The sequence below is a fragment of the Cyclopterus lumpus genome, chromosome 22 (assembly GCF_009769545.1).
Source record: "Cyclopterus lumpus isolate fCycLum1 chromosome 22, fCycLum1.pri, whole genome shotgun sequence".
Lineage (NCBI taxonomy): Eukaryota > Metazoa > Chordata > Actinopteri > Perciformes > Cyclopteridae > Cyclopterus > Cyclopterus lumpus.
This window is the reverse complement of record NC_046987.1, coordinates 1439906-1465373: the sequence shown is the minus strand read 5'-3', so window position 1 is coordinate 1465373 and position 25468 is coordinate 1439906.

Below are 25468 nucleotides of genomic sequence, written 5' to 3'. Positions count from 1 at the left end.
CGTCAAAGATGTGTGAGACTTCTTGTCCACGTCAAAGGTTTGTGAGACTTCTGGTCCACGTCAAAGGTTTGTGAGACTTCTTGTCCAGGTCAAAGGTTTGTGAGACTTCCTCTTAATAAACTCTTTAGTCTGGGCATTGGACCAAGCTACCTAGCTTACTAGCTAGCGAGCTATTGTGACTGACAGCATGTTTCCAGCTGGATAGCGTGTTAGCATTTAGTTTACTAACTAATACATTACATTACATTACATTATTATATTATGTCATTTAGCTGACGCTTTTATCCAAAGCGACTTACAGACTTAAGACTTTCCTCTTTAATAGTGCTTATAGTTAGGCCTGAATCAGGTTTGCCCTGGCCGAGCCCCTTGATATGCTGCTATAGGCTTATAGGCTGCTGGGGGATGTTTTAGGATACACTGAGCACCTATCTCCTATTTTCTCTCTCCTTATGGATGAATTTACATCTCTCCATTGCACCTTATTAACTCTGCTTCCTCCCCGGAGTCGTTGTGACTTCACGTCTCATAGGGTCCATTGGACCTGGAGGTGTCTGATGCCTGGTGAACCGGCCTCCCGTGTTGGCCCTGCTGATGCGCCTCGCCCCCCCTCCTCTCTACCTCCTTCTGTTTCATGGATTGGAGTTCCATTCATACACTGTCATATTCATGTAATGTGTTTATGGAACTTTGTAATGCTGTTCATTCTGTCCACGTGACATCTATTGCTTCTGTCCATCCGGGGAGAGGGATCCTCCTCTGTTGCTCTCCTGAAGGTTTCTTCCCTTTTTTCCCTGTCAAAGGTTATTTTTGGGGAGTTTTTCCTGATCCGATGTGAGGTCAAAGGTCAGGGATGTCGTATGCGTACAGATTGTAAAGCCCTCTGAGGCAAATTTGTAATTCGTGATATTGGGCTATACAAAATAAACAGAATTGAATTGAATTAACTGCAGGAGTTCAACAACTACTTTCACGGAATGTTTGCATCAGACATGAGAGTTGCATGAGACTCAAGATGATTTTTGTCAATTTTCACTTCATGTCAACAACTTCAGGGAATCAGACAGGCGTTTGGATCCAAGCGAAGCGTGATTCAGGAATGTAGATTTTATTTGTCGACTGCTTGGAGTTCATTGACATTCTTCACGTGACCAACAGCTCCTGTGTGGTGACGCTGCATTAAACAGGAGCAAATGGCTGCTATAGTTTGGCTTTTACTTTCACCCTTATATTAGGCAGACAAAGATTAAGTGACTGTCAATCAAAGCTCAGCTCTGGGAAGGGAAGAGATACAGGACAAGAATAGGAGATCCAGAGGGAAAAAAAGAGAATAACTGTAAAATAAAATGAATGTGGAAATACAATGACGCCTAAATACAAATATATAAATAAATGGAAATGATATAGATGAATTCTTAAAACAATAAATAAATCTGGAAATATAAAACCAAATTAAATTAATTAATTAATATAAAGGAGTCATTTTAAGCATTGTCATAATAAAAAATGTGTATGTCACAGTAAAATAGACCGGCAGTGATTTCAGAGTTTGACAGAACAATAGTGTTTTTTTCCTCTCACTTGAACATTAATTACACATTGTCAACATTCATTTTCTGATATGTCTTAAACATGTCTTAAACATGTCGCTCTCCTCTGTGTTTCCAGATTGTGTGGATCATTCACAGCAACATGTATCTGATTCTCATGTACTGCTTGAGAGTTAAATGATGTTAGTACTCACTGACATGTCTTTAAAGCTAATGTTTTTAAGTTCCAGAGGCTCCCCCACTTGTTGTTTTGGACCTCGGTATTTCTTAAACCCTTCGTCCTGCCATGGCGGCTCTGTGCGTACAAGAGGACACGGCGCACTCTATTTTTGTGAACCCAGCAGCAGTGCCAGGTTGCAGCCAAGGGTGCGCTGCCAAGTGCATCAGGAGAATGCCAAACAGTCTTTTGGTAATATCGTGGACAGGTGCACCTGTGGTGCGTTTGGGCACAGGGTGGGATCAGAAAGAGGGATACAGGGAGCAAGAAGTTGTAAGTGATTCCCAATTTGCACATGCTGTCGATGTGCAGAAGAAGCTGTGTAGAATAATTAATAAAAATGACACGTTTGCACATAAACATGGGGGTTCTGTGGTTATTTTACAACAGTCTGATGCTGGTTGCACAACATTAAACCAGTGGATCTGCCGCGCGTAATCTACACTGCAGATGCAGATACCTGCTGCCTTCAGGTGGCTGTAAAGATACGGAAATGATCACATTGCAAGTCCAAGTCAAGTCCAAAGTTTTTGAAGTAGATTCCAAGTCAAGTCTAAAGTGTTGTATGGTTGTAATGGACGTTCTATCATCTGCTGCATGCCATCTGGTCTGCTTGGAATGCTACAGCTATAAGGAATTCATCACTCCTGTATCTATTAGTTTAAGTATTCATTTGTTGTTTGGGATATGATCTTTTTGAAAAGGCTATTGCAATGCAATACCAAAATATACACTATGAAAATGTCCTGTATTAACTGTATTTTGCCTAACAATGGATAAAGAGTAACGCTACTCAGTCACATTTTCAGGCATTCATTCATAACCCTAATTTATTTTTCAACTAAACCGTATTCTATAATTGTAGTGGGTCATCTACTACTGACAGCTACTGTAAATGGACACAGGCCTCTAGCCTCTCAAACCCAGAGATGCTCACATGCAACACCACCCTCCACACCCCCTTTCAATGGACAGCAACAAACAACAAAGTAATCGTTAAACACTATGAATATGAACGGTGGCAATACAACTGATGTATTCATAACATTGACATTCAAATTCTAAATCAACATTTATTGTCCATGAAAGCTAAATGTGTACTGCCAGCCTGTGCATTAAGGGGCCATCAGGGTGGTGGCTCAGTGGTGAGCAGGGTCGTCTTTCAACCAGAGTATCGGCGGTTCGATCCCCAGCTCTGCTAGCCCATGTCGATGTGTCCTTGGGCAAGGCACTTCACCCCAAACTACGGTGTGTGAATGTTAGTTAGTCCTGATGGGCAGCTGGAACCTTAGCTCCTCCCATCAGTGTATGAATGGGTGTGAATGGGTGATGATGTCATGTAGTGTTTAAGAGCTTTGAGTGGTCAGAAGACTAGAACAGATCTAAGTGCAGGTCCATTTACCATTGTGCCTAGGATTTTAAAGAATCCAAAGACAGGGTTTGCTGATGTCTCGACTCTATGAATGTAATTATTTTTTTTTAAACATAAAACATAAACCTTGATCAAAATCATAAAGAAACAGTCTGGACGGTGCGTACTAGATCACGGCTGCTAGATCCACTGGAGTCGCCACCCTTTCTTGGTTCAGTGTAATGTAAGGACCTTACATTACCTTGTAATGGACCTTCTTCATAGCACAATTGTGGAATCTCTGTCCAAAAGGGGCTTTTATCTGTAAGTAATAGAGCCACTTCCATAAAAACCCTGCTTCTAATAATAAGAGGAGAAGTCCGCCGTGTCTGTTTTTGCCAGGTTGTTTATCTGGCAGTGCTAATCTAACTTTATGTTGCATTACGGCTGTTAGAAGTATCTGAATCCCGTCAAACCTCATTGAAAATCAAACAGCTTTTGATCTTGCAGCTTTCCCTCTTCTTTATTTCCACCATTACAATCAGTTTGACAATGAATTATCATCTCCATAAAGCCACACAGAACATGAATGCTGATACTTCATGTGAGCCAACACAAACAGACAGTGGAGGGGATGTATTTAGACAGATGACTCCAGACTTTTCTGAAATATGTGTCCTCACAGTAATACGCTGGTGCATGGCCGCTGGGCGCGGTGTAACAATCAGACTTCACCCATGAATGAGTGAGTCGTCTGGGTGCATGCAAACAGCCCACAATATGACAGGAAGGAGTGATTGTTATTGCTGCCGCTTTAAATCTGGAACGTGAATGAAGTGCAGACTGCGAGGATCACCTTCAAACAAAACATTTTGTTGTCTTTCTGGGTTTAGTGGTTTGTAAAAACAGATCCTGCTTTTTTTTTGTATTTATGGACAAGACTGGCTCTCATAAAGTCCTTTAATGCTGCATCCATTTGGAAAGGAGGTGATTACAGAGAGGAGGAGGAGAGACAATTATTTTCCTTCACGATAACATTGCCTGGTCAGGTTTTTAGAGGCCTTTTGGTCATTTAGGGAGCATAAAGTAATATGTTAAACCGTATATATATTGGCAAATAAACACTTTATTTGAAATCTGAAACGGATGAGGTTTGTTTGAACTTTTTTCCTGTCGCTGGAAAGTGTTATGAGGCTTTGGAGAGGAGCATGATGGCTTCTGGCTCTCTGTTCATACGCTCTCTGTACGGACTGTTGGTGTTGCTCTACATTGTCTTGTAGTGCAGCTAGTATTATTACTAATAATATTGCAGCACCCTCTATGTTCCATACCTCAACACTGGTTATAGGCCCTCAGTTAAAGAGTGCTGCAGGGAGGATGTTTTCTTGAAGGCCAAACACAGACTGCAGCATCACACCGGTTCCCTCAATATGAGCGCTATGCCACACAAAGGTTAACAAGATGATCTTAACAAATGAACAACACGTTTATGATTTTTGAAGAGTAAAAGAGTCAAAACATACAAACATACTACGCCACAGTTGCATGTGTTTCGGCCGGCGTCAGCAGTTGTTGGCTACTCTTTCTTTACTCATGTTGTATCCTTGTGTTGCGTTTTGATTTTATTGTCATATTTATATACTTGGGCTATGCATCTTCTATAGTAAGCCTATGCAGTTGGAATCCAATGATATTCCAACTGAAACATTAAAGGGTTATGGTTGTGTGTTTGTACTGTAAATGCACCCATGCTGTTAATACTTCATAATAATAGTGTTTGCGTGTGTCATTTGTAGCCTATAGCATCACTCTATAATATTTTATAAGATGGTAAATGGACTGTACTGTCTCTCCACAGTTCACTTATTTACTTCACAAAAAGGACGTGAACATTGTATAGATAAATAGCAGCACTCCCTTCTCCCCCATGCCGTGTGCCAACTCCACCAGATGCTCTCAATATTGTTTTCATGTTCTTACGGCTTATGAGGCGCCGCACAAAAAAACGTTGGCGCTGAGCTGTTATAATTCGCCCGGAGAACATAATATGGTGGGGGCAGAGAAGTGTAGAAGTGGCAGTGTGGTGAGCACCGGCCCGCTGGACGTTACCAGCACTGTTCTGATGACCTTTAGCAGTCTCATTAAGCCGCTTGTTAACAACTGTCTTCCTTTAGGCACATCAAAACTTTATTGACGTTAAAATCTCTTAAGCTTGTTTTAACCACAGACCTAATTTCAGTCATCTGACCAAACAATAATTCGTGAACTTGAATAACCGTAAACTGGAGAAGGGAAAGGGGAAGCTGAAGTGCTGACTCGTTCCTTAGCTGCTGGTATGGCGCTGCCACTACGAGCTTCCGCGGCACATGTGAGGCTCTTCACTGCACAGGAGCAGAAGCCACGGGGAACATTACACATCACAGTTTATCTGTGAGATGATGTTTACAACTTCTCATTTTAATGGTCAAAGAATCGTTCGCTGTCCTGCATTCTGTATTATTAGAATAAAGGAAAAAAAAGTCTGGCAAAACAAAATAAAAGAATACATTGAATAAATACATACTTTAAGATTAATTTTCTGCTGTTAGTGAATGAGAAACCGTTGTAAAAGCGTAGGAGGACTTTATGTATTTATCTGATATTTAATAAAAGCCCCCCAAAAAAAGCTTGCCACAAGGTCATGAGTAGCTGCTTTTGATCATATAACATGATATTCATCAACAGATGGAGGCTGCCCACTTGTCATGGAGTCGTAGATGTTCACAGAGCACTTTCAGAGGACTTCTTGTCTGTGTTGGCTTAGAACGGGCAAAGTCTATCTGATAAAGATTATGAGATATAATCAAAAGCTCATCCTTGTGTTGGGATTGTTTTCTCAAGTGCCTTTGCTATGGATGACCCAGTTTGCAAATATTGTATCAGTCTAAATCTTGAAGAGTAACTCAGCAGCAGGCTGAAAGCAGTGTTTCAATGCCCTCTCTGGTGGAAAATATCCAGCCGGCATTACTACTAATAATTCATTATCATTCCCTTTTTAAATAGCAGTAAAATAACTATTAACTCAAATAGAATTAACTATCAATTAATCATTAATAATGTTTATTTAAAAGTTTTACAGAATCTGCAGAAGAGTATTTAAATAGGTAATCTTTTGTAGTTCTGCATCCAGAAGACACACTTTCTGAAAAGACAGGTGAACTTTTCAAATATAATCTTTCAACGCTTGCAAAAATGTAATTTACCTCCACTGAATTGGAGTGGATTGGATTGAGGCATAACTTTCTGATACAAATATCTCACATGCGACCAAATTATCTGCATAGTTATGTAGCAATAGTAATACATGTATTTCTTCATTTTTAATTAGACGCTGTCTTCATTGATAAACATCTGACCTCGTCCTTGATCATCAGTGTGCGTTCATGTCTTTCTTACACGACGGAGCCCTCACATGAAATGAGATTATGCTGGCCACGACACATTTGCATTATAAAGCTGAACCTCAGGTAAAAGAAAGGTGGAAAGAAGGGGGCGGGATGTTCAGAGTGTCGTATCTATGGAGAGGAAGACTTGAGAATGTGAGTCATCCTCTGTGGGATTCGTCAAGGAACTTTCTTTGATTGTCCTTTCTTCTTTCTCTTTACGTCTTCTTCCTCTTCTCCTCTTCTTCTTTTCTCTGTCTCCCCCCCCCCCCATTCAACCCCCCCCCCCCCCTTCCCCCAGTTGTCCCTCATCAGCAGTACACCCCACCCCCCCTCCCAGCTCCCATGACGGGGATGGGGCGGGTTTGTGTTGCGGTCGCCCTGTTTATGCAATCCCCCTTGTTTTGAAGTGACAGGCCAGGGATAGATATGCAATATTAAAGAGCGGCCTTATGAATTTTTGACATCTAATTAGTTGCTTCCCCGTTAACATACCGTGGCTCGCAGGGGCATGCAGCGCTCCACCGGGGCCCCTCTGAAGTGCAGGGCAGAAAAAAAGGGGCCCGCTGCCACCTCTAATGTATTCCCTTCTAATGTAAGTAGTAATCATAGCACTAAGGTTAATTAATGGCCCTCCGAAGCCCTGCTTTCCACAGAATATCAGGCCTGTGGTATCACCGGAGCACCAATTAGGGGCTTTTTTCTGCTCCTGCTTCAAATGTTAATGGCCACAGTTTCAGGGCCGCAGAGCGACGGGGAAGAGGTAAAGCGCTGAGGTGATCGTCGTAACACTTTATGGATGTTCCACAGGCCAGCAGAATGTGTCTGCACTGCACAGCCACGCACAGCCACACATCGTCACCAACATCAAGGCCTCAAGGAGCCCAACGTGGCTTTCAAACCACATATGCAACATATCGAAGTACAGAAGTTAAAAAGGATGTGAAGGCGTTTTAAAGGTGCACCCGATGCTGCCGTATAGGACAAAAGCAGCATGGTTAGTCTGAAAGGGGTCGGCAGGGTTGTTAATCAATGCCATTGACTCAACAATTGTGTGTCCAGCTGCCTGGAGGACCTCAATTTATTTGTGAGTCCCTTTTTTGTCTGTCAATCAAACATGAGCTAAGCATCTAAATAATGCTATCATTGATTTTTTTTTTCAGAACTGAAAGGCAGAAAACAAAGAATGTTCTAAATGTTACATAAACTGAAAGACAAAAAGCTATAATGAATGAATGAATGAGCTCTGTGCAGCTCTACCAGTGTTTCTGCTTCATTGTGTATGTCACTTACAGAAATACTACCATAACTCAATCGTTTAAATGTAAATATTCAGATAGCTTGCATCTGATTGGTTAATGCTAAACAAACCAAAACATGTTGACGCGTCTGAAATACGTTTCATAAAGAACTTTCCTATAAGCCTTGTAATACGCATGCAGAGATACACACAATGGCACATGGTTAACATTGAGAAATGACTGGTTAGGTTAATTAATAACAACCGCTATTACCAGACTTTCTTATGGAGCATCATGTAACAAGAGTGAATACATTACATTACAATTCATACATGTAACAAGCATAAACTCAATGTTTGGTGAAAGTCTATATATATATATATATATATATATATATATATATATATATACGTATATACATCCACATTCAACGTATCCATGGTTTGCCGAAATGTATTCTTCCCGGAGACTCGGCAGACTATCTCTGTGTATGTCTTACTGAATGAACGTTGAGAGAAGACAATGGCAGTCCATTTATTTAGCTCTGTTTTGGTCTCTTTAGCTGTTAAATTCTCCACTATAATTACCAGCTAGTCTCCAACTTTACATGTTTACATATATCATATTTGATGGTGCTGAGACGCTGGTTTACAGTGGAGTTATCAGAGCGTTATGCTACTGGAAGCAGCTTCCTGTTGCTGCTGCAAAAAAGATTGATGAGAACAGTGGAGCAGAGAGCAGGCTGATATTTCAGGGTTGAAGAGAAAAGAACGAGTTAAAAGAGACTAAAAACTGCGTTTAGCACCAAGAGTGGTCCATTTCACATTAGATATGACCCATAAAATAACAGTGATTGATGGAACTTAAAAACAGTCATTCCAGTGCTCATTTGAAACTTTCATGGCTCCTTGTTCTTCTGAGAAATCTGCTTCTTGGATAAGAAAATACACTAAGGGCCTCTCACTGCATTGAAGCTCTCAGGAGGTATTTTGGGACGTCTTTAAAGTCTGGTCACTCACAGCAAATGCTAGAAAATAATGGTCAGAAATTCCAGGGATTATACTCAGGTGTTTTTGGGGGAAAGTGAATGAGTAACCCTCCCCTAATCAAACAACTGTCAGGGTGCCCATGAGCAACACCTGAAACCTCCATCAGCCCTGCTGCAGTCGTTACCAGAAGCAGACTGGTTGTACTGGGCAGCTCCCAGTATGAATGTGTGAAAACTGCACCGAGCTCTGTCAACTTTCCTGCGTACATAAAGGTTAAAAGAAGAGACACACACACACACACACACACACACACACAAACACACACGCAGTCACACACTGCCACTCACAGCTCAGCTCACAGTCCACATAATGATGAAGTGACCAAAGGAAAGAGTGTGTTGTTGTGTGTGTGGAACCTCGCCACCACTTTGATGTGGAGGTGTCAGCGACTCCCTCGCCCCGTCTTCTTCTTCTTCTCTCTGATGCTCTCCCTCTGTCCCCCTCCTCTAGACGCCTGTATGTCTCTCACCCGCTGTCCTTTGTTCATATTCCATTCCCAAAGGTGCTGCTGGAGTACAATAGGCCTGGGAGGGCGGCCACCACCACAGCACTGGCTTCACTTTAACAGTCAAACATATGTAAAGTGCATGTGTGTGTGTGTGTGTGTGTGTGTGTGCGCGTGTGTGTGTGTATACGGAGGATACACATCTGCACACAATAGAAGCAGTAGCATGTCATCATACAGATATAGACAGGGATGAATGTCTGACTGAGAATGAAAGCATTGGCAGCATGTGTGTGTGTGTGTGTGTGTGTGTGTGTGTGTGTGTGTGTGTGCGTGTGTGTGTGTGTGTGTGTGTGTGTGTGTGTGCGTGTGTGTGTGTGTGTGTGTGTGCGATAGAGGTTGTGATTTCCAGATAGAATTGCAAACTCCCCTGGGTTTAGATTGTCTTCACAATAAAAATGTAAAGTTTTCAAGCGTTGTATAACATAATTATGATGAGTCAATAATGCATCCACAATTTAAGAAAATTGAACACAGGTAGTTTATATTAGTATTTGCATTGCTAATAGTTGTTTGCCGTTATATTAGTGCTGAATAGAGCACCTTTAACATAAGGGGACACATGAATGAATTAGCCGTCAGCCATGCTCTCTTAGAAACAGTCCAGTGTGTACGAAGGGAGAAGTTCATTAATACATCGCTGAGTGCATGGGAAATATCTTTATGTTATACAGGAAGAGAAGGACTTTTTTTTTCGTTTGCTGTTTCACTTTCTAATCATGCGTTTTGTCTTTCAGTGGGTCAGTATAGTTGTGGCTGAAAGTGAAAGTACTTAACTACTGACTAACCCAGACCACTGACCAACAAATAGAATCTGCCTATATGACACACACACACACACATACACAAACACACACACACGTACACACACTCAAATAGCACTAAAACTCACACTATCAGACAAGTCTTCGCCATGATCAATTAACTGATTATCCCTTTGTGTTGGCTGGTGATTGGCTAATCAGTAAAGCTATTAATCACTTCTATCTGTGCTGATCAGGCTATCACGTGCTTTCCATCAGGTCCTCATACATCCCATGGCCGACAACAGGTGAGCTTTAGGAAGGAAACACACACACAAATCCTTTTCCAGGGAGCTGAAATTGAAGCAAACCACTGTTCTAAAATCTCTATTTGTGTCCAGCTTTGCTTTGTTTCACTTAGTGACGGTGGGAATGAAAACTTAAACGGCAACTCAATTTTATAAATCCAGCTATTTGTAGTATTGCATGTATTTGCTTACATACATTTTTCTATGTAGAATTCTATTTTATTTCATTATCTTACTTTGTTGGAACTTTTCTGATATTTGTGTTATTATTACCACACAACTTTTACTTCTGCTTCACGACCAGGTAAAAAGTGCAAAAGCTCTATAATCAGATCTGTCAGACATGCATGGTTTGCTTTTATTTTATTTAGTTTATCGGTTTACTTAAGCATTGAAACTACTTGGTTAGGCTTAGAAAAAGATTAAAATAAGTATGTTCATAACCTAAAGCAAGTGTGCTTGGTAGGTAGCTGGCTGTAGTTAAGCCTGGGAAGGTAGCAGAACAGCGTTCTCCAGGCTTCAGTTGCTTTTAGTCTGACTCCGCGCTCATCATACGACGCCAGTTGCTCTGACTACTGTAATAATGACGTTTCACATTTATGTTTGTGTGTCTCATCATGAGTGGGTATCACTGACCTATTTGACGAGTTAAAGGTGGGAACAGTTTGGGTAAATTAGTGATATCGGTGAGCAATAAAATAATGATCAGTAATATTTTCTTTGACTTTCATATTCATCACTCTCTTAAAGCAGTGGATCAGGTTAGACTTCCTATGATGATGTACATTCTGATGCGCAAGTGTCATACATTTAAACATTCCTAGGCTAGTGGGCCTCCATTTAAAGTGTTATTAAGGTACACGAGGGGTTATGAAAATGGAAAACTAAACCCCCCAAAGACAGCTTGAATTACAAAATCCTTAATCAACAAATGACGTATTGGAACTAGAGATACTGATATCAGATTGGGCCGATAATGACTTCTATAGCTGGATCAGAATCAGTGAAGATGGGGCTGATCCATTAAATGAAACTCAGTTTCCATGCTAAATGAATTATTATTTTCTGTTCTCGGTATCGGCTGATACCTAAAGCCAGGGTATAGTTGTATTTAGAAAAACTACACTGCAGTGTAAAATACTGTTAAAAGACGTTCAAAAACTACACTGCAGTGTAAAATACTGTTAAAAGACGTTCAAAAACTACACTGCAGTGTAAAATACTGTTAAAAGACTAACTCAAGTAATAATATAGAAACAGTAGCATCAGTACCAAAACAGGTTCACATCAGAATAATATTTATAATATCACTGGATTATAATTGTTGATGCATTAAAGTACTTCATTAAAGATGGCTCCCAAAGTTCAATATTAAAGTTCTGAATTCTGAAAAGTGCATTCACTGTTTGGTAGACCACAAGTGAGAGAAGAATTACACGCCTCTGGCCTCGCCTCTGGCCCCGCCTCTGACCCCGCCTCTGGCCCCGCCTCTAGGAGGAGAGCCCAGTGTAACAGTCCGAAAGAAGAGACCAGGCCTGTGCTGTGACTGTAATGCTACATTGTGGTCCAAACGGGAGACGGAGAGGAGTGGAGGGTGTTAACATTCTTTTATCTCAAAATTGGTACAAAACTATTTGGACTGATTTAAAACAGTAGATTTTACAAAAATTGTTACAAATTTGGTAACAAATGCCAATTTTAACACCTGCATCGATGTTTTAATAAACTGCACAAAAGGCAGTTTATTGGTTTCCTGCTGAGCAACACAAACTGTCTTCTTCTTTCCAGTAACATAACACTTCTGAACCAGAGTGTTATGTTACAGTTAGATTTCGGAGTTAGATTTCAGAGAACCCTCAAGAACACATGCCTTCATATCAACACGGTGCTCTTTATGTATTTAATACTACGGCATTAAATCTTACCACTGCATTACATGCTTACGTTTTGATTGGTGTCCCTGTTCACAAAACAAATATATTTAATGTACATTAATGCTGGGTAGCTCAATAAGAATACGTTATTGTTTGGGTATTTCTTGGTAAGTCCAGTACTTGAGTACATGTACTTAGTTACATTCCCCCTGAGATATAGTTGACGTAGTTTTAACAGTGGCCTGTTGTGACATGACAACTCCTAGACTAACAGTTGGAAATGCTCCAGTGGGTTAAATGAGTTCTTCACATCCTCCGGCTTTATTATCATAGGTTTTCAGGATAATAACTTGTTAATCACCAGATGTATTAATAAGAATGTCAATCAAAGCTCCCATTGCCAGCGTGTTACATCATGTCAGAGGCAGGGGTGAGGAGCATTATGATCTCCAATCACCGCCTGCTTCCTGAACACTCACCTCATCCCATGCACTTCCTTCTCTCTGCCATAATATTCTTTTTTTGTTATTCTCTCTCTCTCTTTTTTTCAATTAGAGTCAATTGACCTGACAGAATTGCCGGCAATTAAGTGATTTTTGTAATGGTCCTGGGCTAATTTGCCTTGGCTTGTCAGCTGTATTTTATGTTGCCAACCCCCCACCTCGCTTTCTCTCTCTGGCACATAATAGCTTGTAATTTCAAAATCTTTACCCTCCGCTTCCTTCTCAATAAATCCCAATTACAGGAAGTTGTTAGAGATGCCTAAACTCCCCACCACCATCCCCACCCCTGCTGCTTGACTTTGTGCCGTCAAAGATATTTTAATATTTTTTTCATGCAATTGACAGAGCGGCAGAGAGCAGCAGAGGAAATCTATTTGTTTGCAGAGCCTTAATGTAATCGCGCTTCATGTGTGCACACTGAGTCCAACTCTCCTGGGCTCCAGCACACGGAGAAGTTTACTCTCTCCGCATTGCTCATTAAGAATATGATTTTCTGGCAGCTGGTCTTTGGACTGCATATCTTTTATTTCTTTCTTAAAGAAGGATTTTAAAGGTGTTGGATGGATCCTCTTGAAGGTCCCAGTTTGCACAAAGGCGCCGGGACCAAAAATACTGATGAAAGGGAAAGGTCAGCTGATGGCTTCTGTTCCTTTTCAGGAGACGTGGATCAGTGGCGTTTTGGGGAGAGAGTTCGCTGCCCTTCGCTCCCTCCGCCTCCCCCCATCCCACTTCATTCCTGTTTCCTGTCATCCGTCAAGCTCATACCCGACCGCCACGCTTCGAGTCTCCTCATAAAATATGCAAATGAACTCCAAATGAAATACCTTTTGCCTCGGTCTCTTCGAGCTTGAAGGCCTTCCATCAGTTCAGTGAGCCCCCCCCCCCCCCTCATACAGACACGCACACCCAACACTAATCATCTCTGTATGTAATAACTCCAGAGGCGAGCATCTGCTTGCCTCCATAACACTCCACTGATCTCCCCTCCCCCTCTCCCCATCACAATCTACATGTATTAGGTCGTAATGACTTAGCGGTTAAAAGCAAATAGATGCCAGGGGACATACAGATGCCCCCCTCCCCACCCCCTACATTTCTTCTCTCTCACACACACACACATTCTCTGATGCCCAACTCTGGCTACTCAAGATAAATGGAGCGGAGTGTGAGAAGAACTGAGCCCTATCAATCACATTAAGCGTTGGGGCGTTTGTTATCAGAAAGTGTGGCTGTCAACCCACATTCAAAGCCCCCGGGAGGAGAGGGGTGGTGAGATTGGGGAGGGGTAAAAGTTTGTTAACGCCTTAGCAAGCGCTGTTGACAGCAGCGGTGTACTATAGCAGCCGGTAGAGGAAGTGAAGGAGGGGGGGCTGGCTAACAAGAAGCAAGCCACAATGGGTTTTAACCAATTAACACACACACACACACATGGTTATTAGCTTGTATCGGTGTGTGCGTGTGTGTGTGTGTGTGTGTGCAGGAAACCTCAGGTGGAATCCCTGCGTCGTCAAGCTAACGTCTCACCTAACTTTCTCCATCTCAAAGTTGGAGTCTTAATGATGTTATTTTAGTTTAGCGCAGAAGCAGCAGAGGCGGCTGATCGATGGATATTTTGCGGCTTGATAACTCTATTTCCTCACGCAATCTCATTTCAGTAAGCATAAGTATACCGACACTGGGCCCTAATGGTGGCGCATGCTGTGCTTAACACAGTTTGAAATGAATAACCCCGCTAACAGTCTCATAGCCATTACAAGCAGGACTTAAATGATCATTTGGGAGGATGAAACCACTGATAGGGTTTTTGAAATTATTGTAATATCATTTTCACTTTGCCTAAATCATTCTAATGAGATGTGCCACTTAGCGGCCATGCTGGAGCTGAAATAAGGCCCCGTGTTTCAGCTGTGTTGAACACCCTGGATGTAAACGGCTGCAGAAATATGGCCGCCCACTGCTAGAATAAGTGGAGTTGGCCTCAGTGTGTGTGTGTGTGTGTGTGTGTGTAAACACTTCTATCCCGCTCTATTTGTGTCGCGCAGCGATCCCTCAAACCAGCAGATCATTTTGTTGTTGTTGTTGTTGATTGAAGCATTTTATTTTCTAAGGATACAAGCGCATATGCACACACTCGCAAATGGGCTCTGGAGAGAAAGGGAGACGGATACATACATTCAGTTGGATCAACAAATAAATTATTCAGAGCTATATGACAGCAGATGTTTGGGAGGCCGTGAATTCGGCGGTGGTCTCCGCTGCAACTTTTGATCAGAAATTCAAAAACAAGCCCTGTGTGGCCGACAGACGGTTGGATGGGAATCTGCCCCCCCCCTCTTCCTTTGCCATCTTCACATCCCAGATATTTCTGAGGCCATTTGTTTGGGGGAGATGCTTTGTGGAGAGGCTGCAGACACATGGTGTTACACTTTACTGCAGCTACAAGGACAACAGATATGAGCAGTGTTAGATTAACATTCATTTAATTTATGATTCATTGTTGTTTTTGATGAGGACTTAACATGTTTCTGCTGTAACAGAGATAAAGTAGATGCTGAACACACAGTTCAAATCTGTTTGCTTCTTTGTCAAAGTATCAGTAGTAAACGTAGTATTCATCTGTGTGAAGCGAAAGTGATTCAGCATCACTTATGATATTATGTCACGTCAAACAGTATTTGTGATGCAATCGGCAATACAGCTAGTGGAGCTGATGAGGAGGATGAAGTCCCCTAACATTAGTTGTCTCTTAATGGACAGCCGCATGGGCTGCTAGGGTGGTTATTGACTTTAACAGACAAAGTGGCTGAATTCATGTCTTTGTTGTATGCACACAGTCCTGCACCGAGCACACAGGACACCTCACACTTCAAACACTGAGCACCTGCACCTCTCTGACATGTGTCAATATGGAAGCAGGAGACTGATTCAGGATACCAAGTCTGTGTCACGTAAACTCAGCCCCCTTGGACCAAATGACGTATGAACGTTAATAATTGATAATTGTGTTTTTGCATTTTTGCGTGCAATAAGTACGTCTTTTTGCGTGTCATTTCTACGTATACTGACTGCAATGTTAATGCATCCACGTAACTATGACATGTAGGACATAATGTGACAGAGACCACTTGTGTGATGGAAGGGAAGGTGGGTGAGTTACAAACACAGGACTTGGAGACCAGTGTTCCAGAGTGCTGTCTTGCAGTGTTTGTCTTTAAGTTACAGTAGTGACGTTTGTGACATTCGTACTTATGTTATCCTGTTGACGCGTTTTTTGTTACTTTAACCAGTTTTTTTAAATCCCCAAATGATTTCTTTCCGAACCTGACTAACTGGTTTAGTTGCCTAAACCTTACCGCTATGTGCACATCCTGTGGCGTATAAATGGCACACAAAAAGCTTGCAATGTGCATTAATGATGGAAAGGTTGGGAAATGTTGTGCTTTTTATGTCTTTCCTTAAGATTGGGTTGGAACTGTAGTAATGTTGATAAATTATTATTTTTATTTTGTATTATTCTATATTAAAATCATAGAAGCAAGGCCATTATTAGTCACTGTCTCTTTAAAGGCTCATTTCCTTTTTTGTGGCACTGAAAGTGTGTGTGTGTGTGTGTGTGTGTGTGTGTGTGTGTGTGTGTGTGTGTGATTGGGGAGGGGGTGGTGGTTACAATGGGATTTAGTCATACTTAACTCGCAATTGAGGGTCCCCCTACACCACTTCCTTCACCCAGACACCTTTTTCATACACGAGTGAACCATTCATATTCCATCTGTTCCAGCTCTCACTCTTTGGGGAGGCTGTCAATCTCGTGTGATGTGAATGGAGGTGGGGGGTGTGGAGGGAGGAGGTTTGCAGGGGAGAGACAAAGAGAGAGAGAGAAGGCGAGTGAGAGTAGACGTGGAAGTGGAAACGGAGGAGGGCGAGTGGATAAAAAAAAGAGGAAGCTCAGCACCGGCGCTGAACTCCTGGGACCTTTCAGAAAAGCTCATCGTACATCAGTGTCCTGCCGAGCTGCCGCCACGGAAGAGAGGACGAGCGAGGTAGTGGGAAATAGGGGGGAGAGAGAGGGAGTGAGTGAGTAAAAGCGGAGGCAAAGGAGGAGAAGAAAACTGAGATTGTGATCGATGTTGGAGAAAATGTCTGAGTGGAAGAGGAGAGGGGAGCTGAGGACCACTTTACTTCATCACTGGGCCTGAGGGACAGCACAACGCCTTCCTGTTTGGAACAGGAAGAACAATTAACAGGCAGAAAAGGATATTGTGAATGATTCACTCTTTTTGTACTAGTTTAAATTTACATGTTCTAATTCTCTATGCTCTATGGCACGGAGGCATAAGTTATATTATATTATTATATATACAGGCTATACAGGCTACAGGTAACGGAATGTCTGCCTCTCAGTTAAAAGTGACAAATAAGCGAAACACTATACAGTAAACCAAGAGAACGTGTCTCGTCATCAATATATATTTGTATTTTTTTTGGCTGAGCACATTTTTTCATCATCTTGGTACTATATAGTTACTATCAAATATCACTTAACAGACAGCACATCCTTTACTAAAGACTCATTTGACTACTGAATGCCGTCAGTAACAATATTAACAAGTCACATGACTAAGATGACCTTTTAGTGAGTAATCAATACACATTTGATATGAGTATAAAATTTGACCACCTGATTATTTGAAGTAGTTTTGATTCATTCTACATTATTTCCAAAGATATGCTAAACATTACAACTATGTAATTCAACAACAAAATGGTCAATTTTCCACAAAATATTGTGGCCTTTATCAGAGCATATTTGGTTTCGTCCTCGGAGATTTGATGTGTGTGTTGTTGATGTTTATACATATTTACTTGTCACGTCAATTGGGAGTTCTTTGACTGATCACAAGGTGTCATTTGACCCTTCTTTATTTTTGTTTGTCATCACTGACAGAGACACAAATCAGACATGAGGAAGAGGGAGAAGTGGGCAGGCAGGAGGAGGATGTCAAGGACGGAGTAGGAGGAGGTGTGGGGGGGAGGGGGGGGGGGGGGTTGTTCTGCATGGCCGCGAGGCAGCATGGAGGCGACACATCTGTCGCAGTATTAACTTTCTGCTCTGTGGGGCCTGGGTGTCAGTGTTAGCTGCTGGGGCCCGACCCCAGCCATCCTGGAGCTCAGATGGAGGAACAAAGCCCAAAACAGTCCCGCATAGAGACTTAATTCAGAAAACATCCATCCTGCTTCACTAACTGACTGTACTCTACCAATACACACTCTCTCCCAAAGTATCTCTCGCACACGCCATTGGATTATTGCACAATGTCAATGTTGTCACTTCTCTTGTTCAGTAAAACTGAAGCATCTCATGGTTAACGAGTCCCAGAAGCAGTTAACAGTGAAAGGTTCTTCCTGAACGTTAGTTGCTCTCACTGCAGCCCGTGGCCATCCATACGAGGGACCTTCAATAGTAACGGGGGGGCACTGCCTACTGCCAACAATCCCAGACACTGTGTCCTGGTGGAACACACAAAAGGGGAATTGATCTACATTTTGCAGTATCCAAGATCATTCACATTCACATCCACGGGCAATTCAAAGTGACCAAATCACCAAACTAATTATTATACATTAATGAACATGAAGACTACTGTGTTTAAGGGAGGGAATGCTCACACTTTTCCTTTAAAGGGCACACAAGTATGCACAAGGGAAAATGTACAATAATATCAGCCATTAGTTTACAGCCTTTCTCTACTGTCAGGATTTAGAAAAAAAAACAAATGGATACTCATGACTGCAGGAAAAGTGTTAAGAGTTTAACTCAGAGACTAACAGAAGAGGCCAAGTGCTCCGACCATTTTTTTTGCGGAACACTTTTTGGGGAGGAAAAAAATAACTTGGATGCTTGGAGCTTTTTTCCTCTGCTACTTCTGTATTGAACTAAAAAGGCATTGCTACACAAGTGAATCATTAACATGTGAAACAGGAGCATCTCTTATAGCTGGTGTCAATAATATGAACTTTAAATTCAGATATTTATATTCCTGACTTGTCAGGACATGGGTGAAATAAAATGAAATGAAAACGCTGGAGAGTGCAGTATAATAACTAACAAGTGCATTCTTGGACAGTAGAATAGATTTGGATTGTTTCATGATACTTTCACTGGACATTTCTTCAGCCTCACTTACACACACACACACACACATGAAGCTGATCTCTTGGTCCACTAAAGAGGCATTCATAACCCAGTGCTCTGGTCCCTTGTGAGCAGCATCTGAGCATCTATTCTCTGATGTCATTATGGTCACTTTGTCCAGGGAACAGCCCTTAGTGCCTCAAATCAATAGAGCCTGTTTACTGTTCAATCTCAGAGGTGCTTTCTGGCCAGACAGCAGGGATTTGTTTTGCACTGTCCCCAGAGCTGAGAGGGCCTGGCATGGCCAAACTGACCCTAGAGCCCTGCGGCCCTCAACTGGCAAAAAGCCTCCTGCACTGGAGGTCCTAGACGAATGCCCTGAGGGACGCCAAGGTCACCGAGCTGCCGCTTCCAGCACGGAGTTCCAGCTGCTGGGGCTGTTGTTTTTTTGCGCCTGCTGCCGCTTTGTTATTGTTGTTGTTGTTCAGTGGATTGGCGTCTCTCAATCCACCTCCGTCTACATCCTTCCCTTTCTCCCTCTCCATCTATCTCCGGCCTGCAGGGCATAAAGAAGCCCCATGAATTAATGAAGATGAGTGAGGTAATTAAACGCGGTGGTAATGGCGACACAGATCCTGTGAGGGTTTCAGAGGGACAGGAGGTCCACATGGGGCCTTGGCCTGCCTGCTCCGCTATTACCCTCCTCCCTTCCTCTGTCCCCCTGGTCCCCAGGTTGCATGGCACACAGATATGGCTTGATTGGCCTGCTGGGCACAGGGAGGAGGAGGGTTGGTGAAGTTGGCACCCAGGGGAGGTGGAGGAAGAGGCTGGATGGAGGGGGGTAGATTGAGCTCAGGCCTCACCTGTGGCCCCGGAGCCCCTCCCTGGATTCCTCCCCTGGCAGCCAGGTCACGCTGCGTGGTCCAAACACCCCCTGCCAGGGGAGAAGAGGAGGAAAACAACAGCATGGAGGGAAGGGAGGTGTAGAGGGAAGGATGGAGGGGATAAGGGAGGTAGGGCAAGAACCATAGGGGCACTTCCAGGGATTATGGCCCCACGCTGGCCCACTGGGGCGCAGCCTTGATGGACGTCTGACTGGCAAGCACTTGCCCTTTTACAAGATGTGATGCTTGCCGACCACCTCCATCACACGCAGTCCAGCAGCTGGCGGAGGCCAGCAGGCCGCAGTTCTCACTGGTCACTTCTCATGGCAGGCCTTTACTCTAACTAGTAACAACTCTCCTCTTCTCCACTCATTTAGACAGTCAAAAAGATATTAGGAAAATAAATGTTCTCCCGTTTTACAGTTTAGAGGCCAAACATATTACTAATATTACTAACTGTGATGAAAACTACATAAATAACAAACTGTTTGTACGCAATAAGAACTTCAGCTGTAGCTTACACAATCACTTACAGGATAGTTGCAGTTTACTACAACTTGGATCTCACTGAAATGGTTCTGGCTTCAATTTCACATGTCATGATAATATTTGACTTATCTAGTTTATTAATAAGATCTGGGGACGAAACACCACCAGTATAGGACAAGAAAGGAGCAGATCACACAGGTTGAACAAATCCCCTGGTCTTTCATGAAAGGTGAACAGTACACTTATTGTCATCATCCATCACAGTTTACAGACCAAACCTACAATAAGTGTGCTCCCAATAAACAAAGAGGGATTATTACCAAACCTATGGGTACACAGATATTCTGGTTTTACCTCCAAAGTTATTCCAGACCTCAGAATCACCTGCCACATCTTTGCTGTACATCAATTTACATAAATAACTAACTGTTGAATGCGCATATTTTGTCAATCATTGTTAAATCCTTTGCAGCTCCCATATCAACTCAAATAAACATGATTCACTTCAGACAATCTCTGTCTCTTTAGCTGCTAAATGCTCCACATCGTTCACCAGCTAGTCTTTTACTGGGTACAGTGGGTTTATCAGTGCTTCTTGGCAGAAAACAGCTGGCGGCTTCTGTTAGAAATGATTTTGATGAGAGTGGTGAGAGTGAGCCAAAATAGAAAAATGATTGGTTGTAAATCCAAAACAAAGAGGCTTGTCATTATCAAACAAATACACAGAGCGTAAGGCGGGTGTACCAGTACACAGTCTGTGTGTGATGTGACCCATTTGGCCTGGTCATGTTTTTTGTATTTTTCTCGTTACTTTTATTGAGTTAATAGACACTTTTTTACACAGCTGAATATATAAGGTGAACTATACATGTTTTATGTCAATTTATAAATGGACTATACATTTATTTGACTTGATCATAAAAGACTCATCTCGTTACACGTTTGGATGTTTGACGTGTTAATGTTATTTATGAAGAAAAGAGGGCGCGATGAACAGATGGATTGGTTGATGAACACCGAGGTGTGGCCTGGAGGTCCTCCTCTGGTGCCTCTCTGTCTCGCGGCCCTATTAGAGGACTCAGTGGACACCAGAAGCAGTTCACCAATAGATCTGCTCCTGCATCAGCTCCCAGGAGAGCTCCCCAAACCTCCTCCATGTTTATTTGTTATCAGAGCCGTCACCGGACTAATTAGACAGGCCCTAACTTTGGTCTTAAGCCATGTTCCTTCCCCAAGGGTGGAAGGACAAGCTCCGCTTACCCCCATCAGGCCTCCCTATCTCCCAGCCCACGCCAAAACACGTGTCCTCCCAATGGCTTCTGGGAATTTGATGCCGTAAGGCGACAGGTAGGATGTTTTGTTCAGCCACGAGTTACTATTGCACACACACACACACGCACACGCGCACACACACACACACACACACAAACACACACACACACACACACACACACACAAACACACATATGCCAATAACCCCCCTCCCCACATTACCTCCTCCCCCATGTCCCAAGATGCCGTTTGTCGTCAGCGACCCTGAAGTTTATTATGTAAACAAAAATGTGCCCTAATTAACGAGAGGGAAGTGTTGTCTTGGCAACAGGAGGGGAGGGGCGGGTTTGAGCCAGGTGGCCTTTTGTCACTCCTGCAGCCTGCCAGCATACTACATATATCTTTTTTACCTGCCTTTATGAATAAGCAACATACACTCAATAAACGATTAAACAGTATCAGCGAATTTCTATACGCAAGGATCAAAGAGAGGCAGAGTATGGCAACGGATTGGCAAGAAGGGAGAGATTATGATAAAATATAAGACAACTGGAGAGGAGCAACAGAGGGAGACGAAGAAGAAAGAAAAACAGACAATGGCTGAGGTCCCAGCGGGGAGAGGAGGAATACCCCTTCATCGACGAGGGAGTGCAGAAATGCAATGATTACAGAAGGTGTGGGTGGGGGGGGGTGGGAGAGAACAGGTGTGCTGTGGACCCCCTCCCGGGACACCACCACCATCCCTGAGTGTCCTCAGAGGGAAGGAGGGCCGGGGATTGGACGAGGGGGATGCAGGAGGGACGGTAGAGAGGGGCAGAGCTTAGCTCATTAGAGAGAGTTTGCTTCTGCTAACTCGTGTTCCCCTCGGGATGCAGCTAATCATCGCATGGGGACCTGCAGCCAGTTAGAATGAGGTGGAGGAAGTGAGACTTGTTTAGCATCCATCCCTTCTGTCTCCATGAAACCTCGGTGCATCCGTCTGATCGGCCCCAAACAAGGACCACTCGTGGGACAACACGACCGGATAATTCAAGAGAGCTGGTGATATGATAACAATTCCAACTTTAACCCTCATCGTTCATATGCGGTGAGGGAGAGAACCCTTTAAATTATGCTTCATAATGCAGAGGAATATATTATAAGTGAAGGGTGTGTGCCCTACTGGGATGGAAGAAGTAACATCCAGTACAAGTAAAAGCCTTTTGTTCAAGTTTTTTATCAAGTAGTAGTACATGCGATAACGAAGGAAATGTATTCATATTATTAATTATAATGAGTTTATTGCATGCAATTCTTATTGCCTGGTATATTCTACCTGGTAAGTGTCAAACACCAATACCCCAGTTTGTGAATCAGTCCTAAGAATTATGAATAAAGTGCATGGAGTTACCATTTAACCTCCACAGCAACTATTAATTGAAACTATGAAATCCATGTAGTATTGTAAAATACACAATAGTTATCTCTGAAATGGTTTTAAAGTGTAAAGTATATAGCATGACGTTTAAATATTCCATTTTAAATACTTGTAAATACTTTAAATACATGTGGATCCGTGAGGGTTCTTGTTCCCACTGAGAAGCTCAGATGATGGTTCCTGGTCATGTTCTCTGTTTTGACTGACAGAGACAGTCAGACAGACTGAGTATGTAATCACTGGCTGTTCTCATGCATTCTATTTCATTGTTTTGACAAGTTAAGATAGATATAATAAGTGCTTATTAGCTGAGATTAATGAAAAAACAACAAGAGTAGCTCATGGAAAGGACTTCAGAGCGTTGGATGCAACCATTCTTTAAAGTATGATTTAGAGAAGTTAAGTTCTTTGAAGGAAAAATGAAAGTGGATGAATATGCAATTTTGCCAACTCTTCCCAGCTGGTGAACTAGTAGTGTGCCCTCTTTCACTTCTCTCCACATCTCTTCATGTTATTTTTCATGTACCACCAGGAGTGCATTTTTCTTGATTTACATGATAGGATGAAAGATTTCTGCAGCCAACAGACATGAGGAAAATCATAACAGCTACACAAAGCTGGACCTATAACTAACGTGAGACATCAACACCTTCACCACCACCAAAACATTCCACTTCTGACTTTTAGGACCAGGTTTTAGGACCACCCCCGAAACCCCCGTAAAGTGGTACGATCCAGCTAAGACATGGGAGAGCCGGCCTCGCAGCTGGAGCGACGTCAAGGATCATTTCCATTTCTCTTTGATTAATTTGAATTTAATATCTTAAATCAAAACCTAATTAATTTAGATACAGATTTGATGGTGGCCTACCACTAATACACATGCTGATAATTAGATGTAGCTTAATGTCATTTCTTCCCCTCCTGCCTTAACGTAATTAAAACAGAAGATCCCAACCCGTGTGAACTAATGTTGGTACAACCCAGAACAGAGGGTGGCGTGATGGTTGACAGGGAAATGTGATTTGTCATTGAGTGGAGAGCTGTCATTTACAAAGTTGCGGATGTTGAACGGATTTACGTCCACAGCTGTACAAAAAAACCAAGCCATCAATACACAATGTCATGACAACTTCATCACTTTTGAGCAAACTCCATCTGCTGATGAAGACCATGAGGTACAAGTGCGAGCTCTGGAAAAAGCTACTAAGTGGACCTTGGGTTATTTTGTCAAAATACCATCAATATACCAGTCAGGCTTCCTTTACCTTCAGGAGCAATATATGGTGAATATATGATAAATATATGCTTCATAGAATCCATTTACACCCATGGATGTATCCATTTGCAGCCATTTACACCCATTCATACACGGATTACCATGTAAAGTAGCACCTGACCATCTAACTAACATCCAGGTGGCGCCTAAAGGTAACCCTTATCTCTGTTTTTAGATGGTCTCTGCTTTCAGATGGGAATGTCCCTCATGATCCTTTTCCAGTCGGCCACTGACTCCTGGTCCATGACCTTTGATCCCACCCACCAGATGCTTTGAGTTGTTTTGGTCTGGTGTTCACTGACAGCGGATGGTTCTGGTCTCCATTCAGTCTTGTGTTCACTTGTTATCATGTGACTAAAAGTCCATACTTGGGCCATATGTTAATCCAGTTCTGTTAGATGTGTAAATAGGCAACTGTTTGCTGAATTATTTTTACTCACAACAACTTTGAATGTACAATTGTTTTGTAATCAGCAGCTTTACTGGGCAGTTTGTAGTTGACAGTTGGTGAAATCTATTGACGTATAACATAAATAAAGGTAATGCGCTATAGTTTCTTTCTGGGTGGCATACCTTTAGTTCATAATTCTCACCCACAAATGAAGTTTTGATTTGGCAAAGCATGCATTTGTGGTGTGCTGCAAAAACCACAAGTGTGTGCCAGGATTGGCATATTATTTTCACAACCAATTAAAAGTTGAAGAACTCCATTATAAAAATTCTACTGACTGTATCCAAGCAAAGCAGCTGAAATATTAGTTATTAATTGATATCCGTTCAGCCTTGCATTAACTCGTGCAGCAGGTTAAACAAAGCATATGGCTGTAAACAACAATGTATTCTGGTCTCGGAGTCACAGTTACAATATGCAAACAAAACAAAGGTCGTAGCTTATTTTACTGAACAAGTGTTTTCCTCACTTATTGATCTGTTCTTCATTGATTGCAATTCATCTTAAATTAATAATACATAAATCAGATTGTTTATATATGTTTTTGCTTTAGATTTAGGCTTTTATTGGAATTTCATGCAGTATTCATCCGTGGTTTTCTTCTGTGCAGCATTGTGGAACAATTGAGAATGAATGTATTAATTTGCTCTGCGTATGTGTATGTCTGTGTGGGGTGTGCTTGTGCAGGCTATGAAGCTTTGGAAGTAGTTGTGGTTATCGTTGCTCATATGCAGTGTTAACTGATTTGGGCTACACATGGAAAAGGATTCCATATGCATC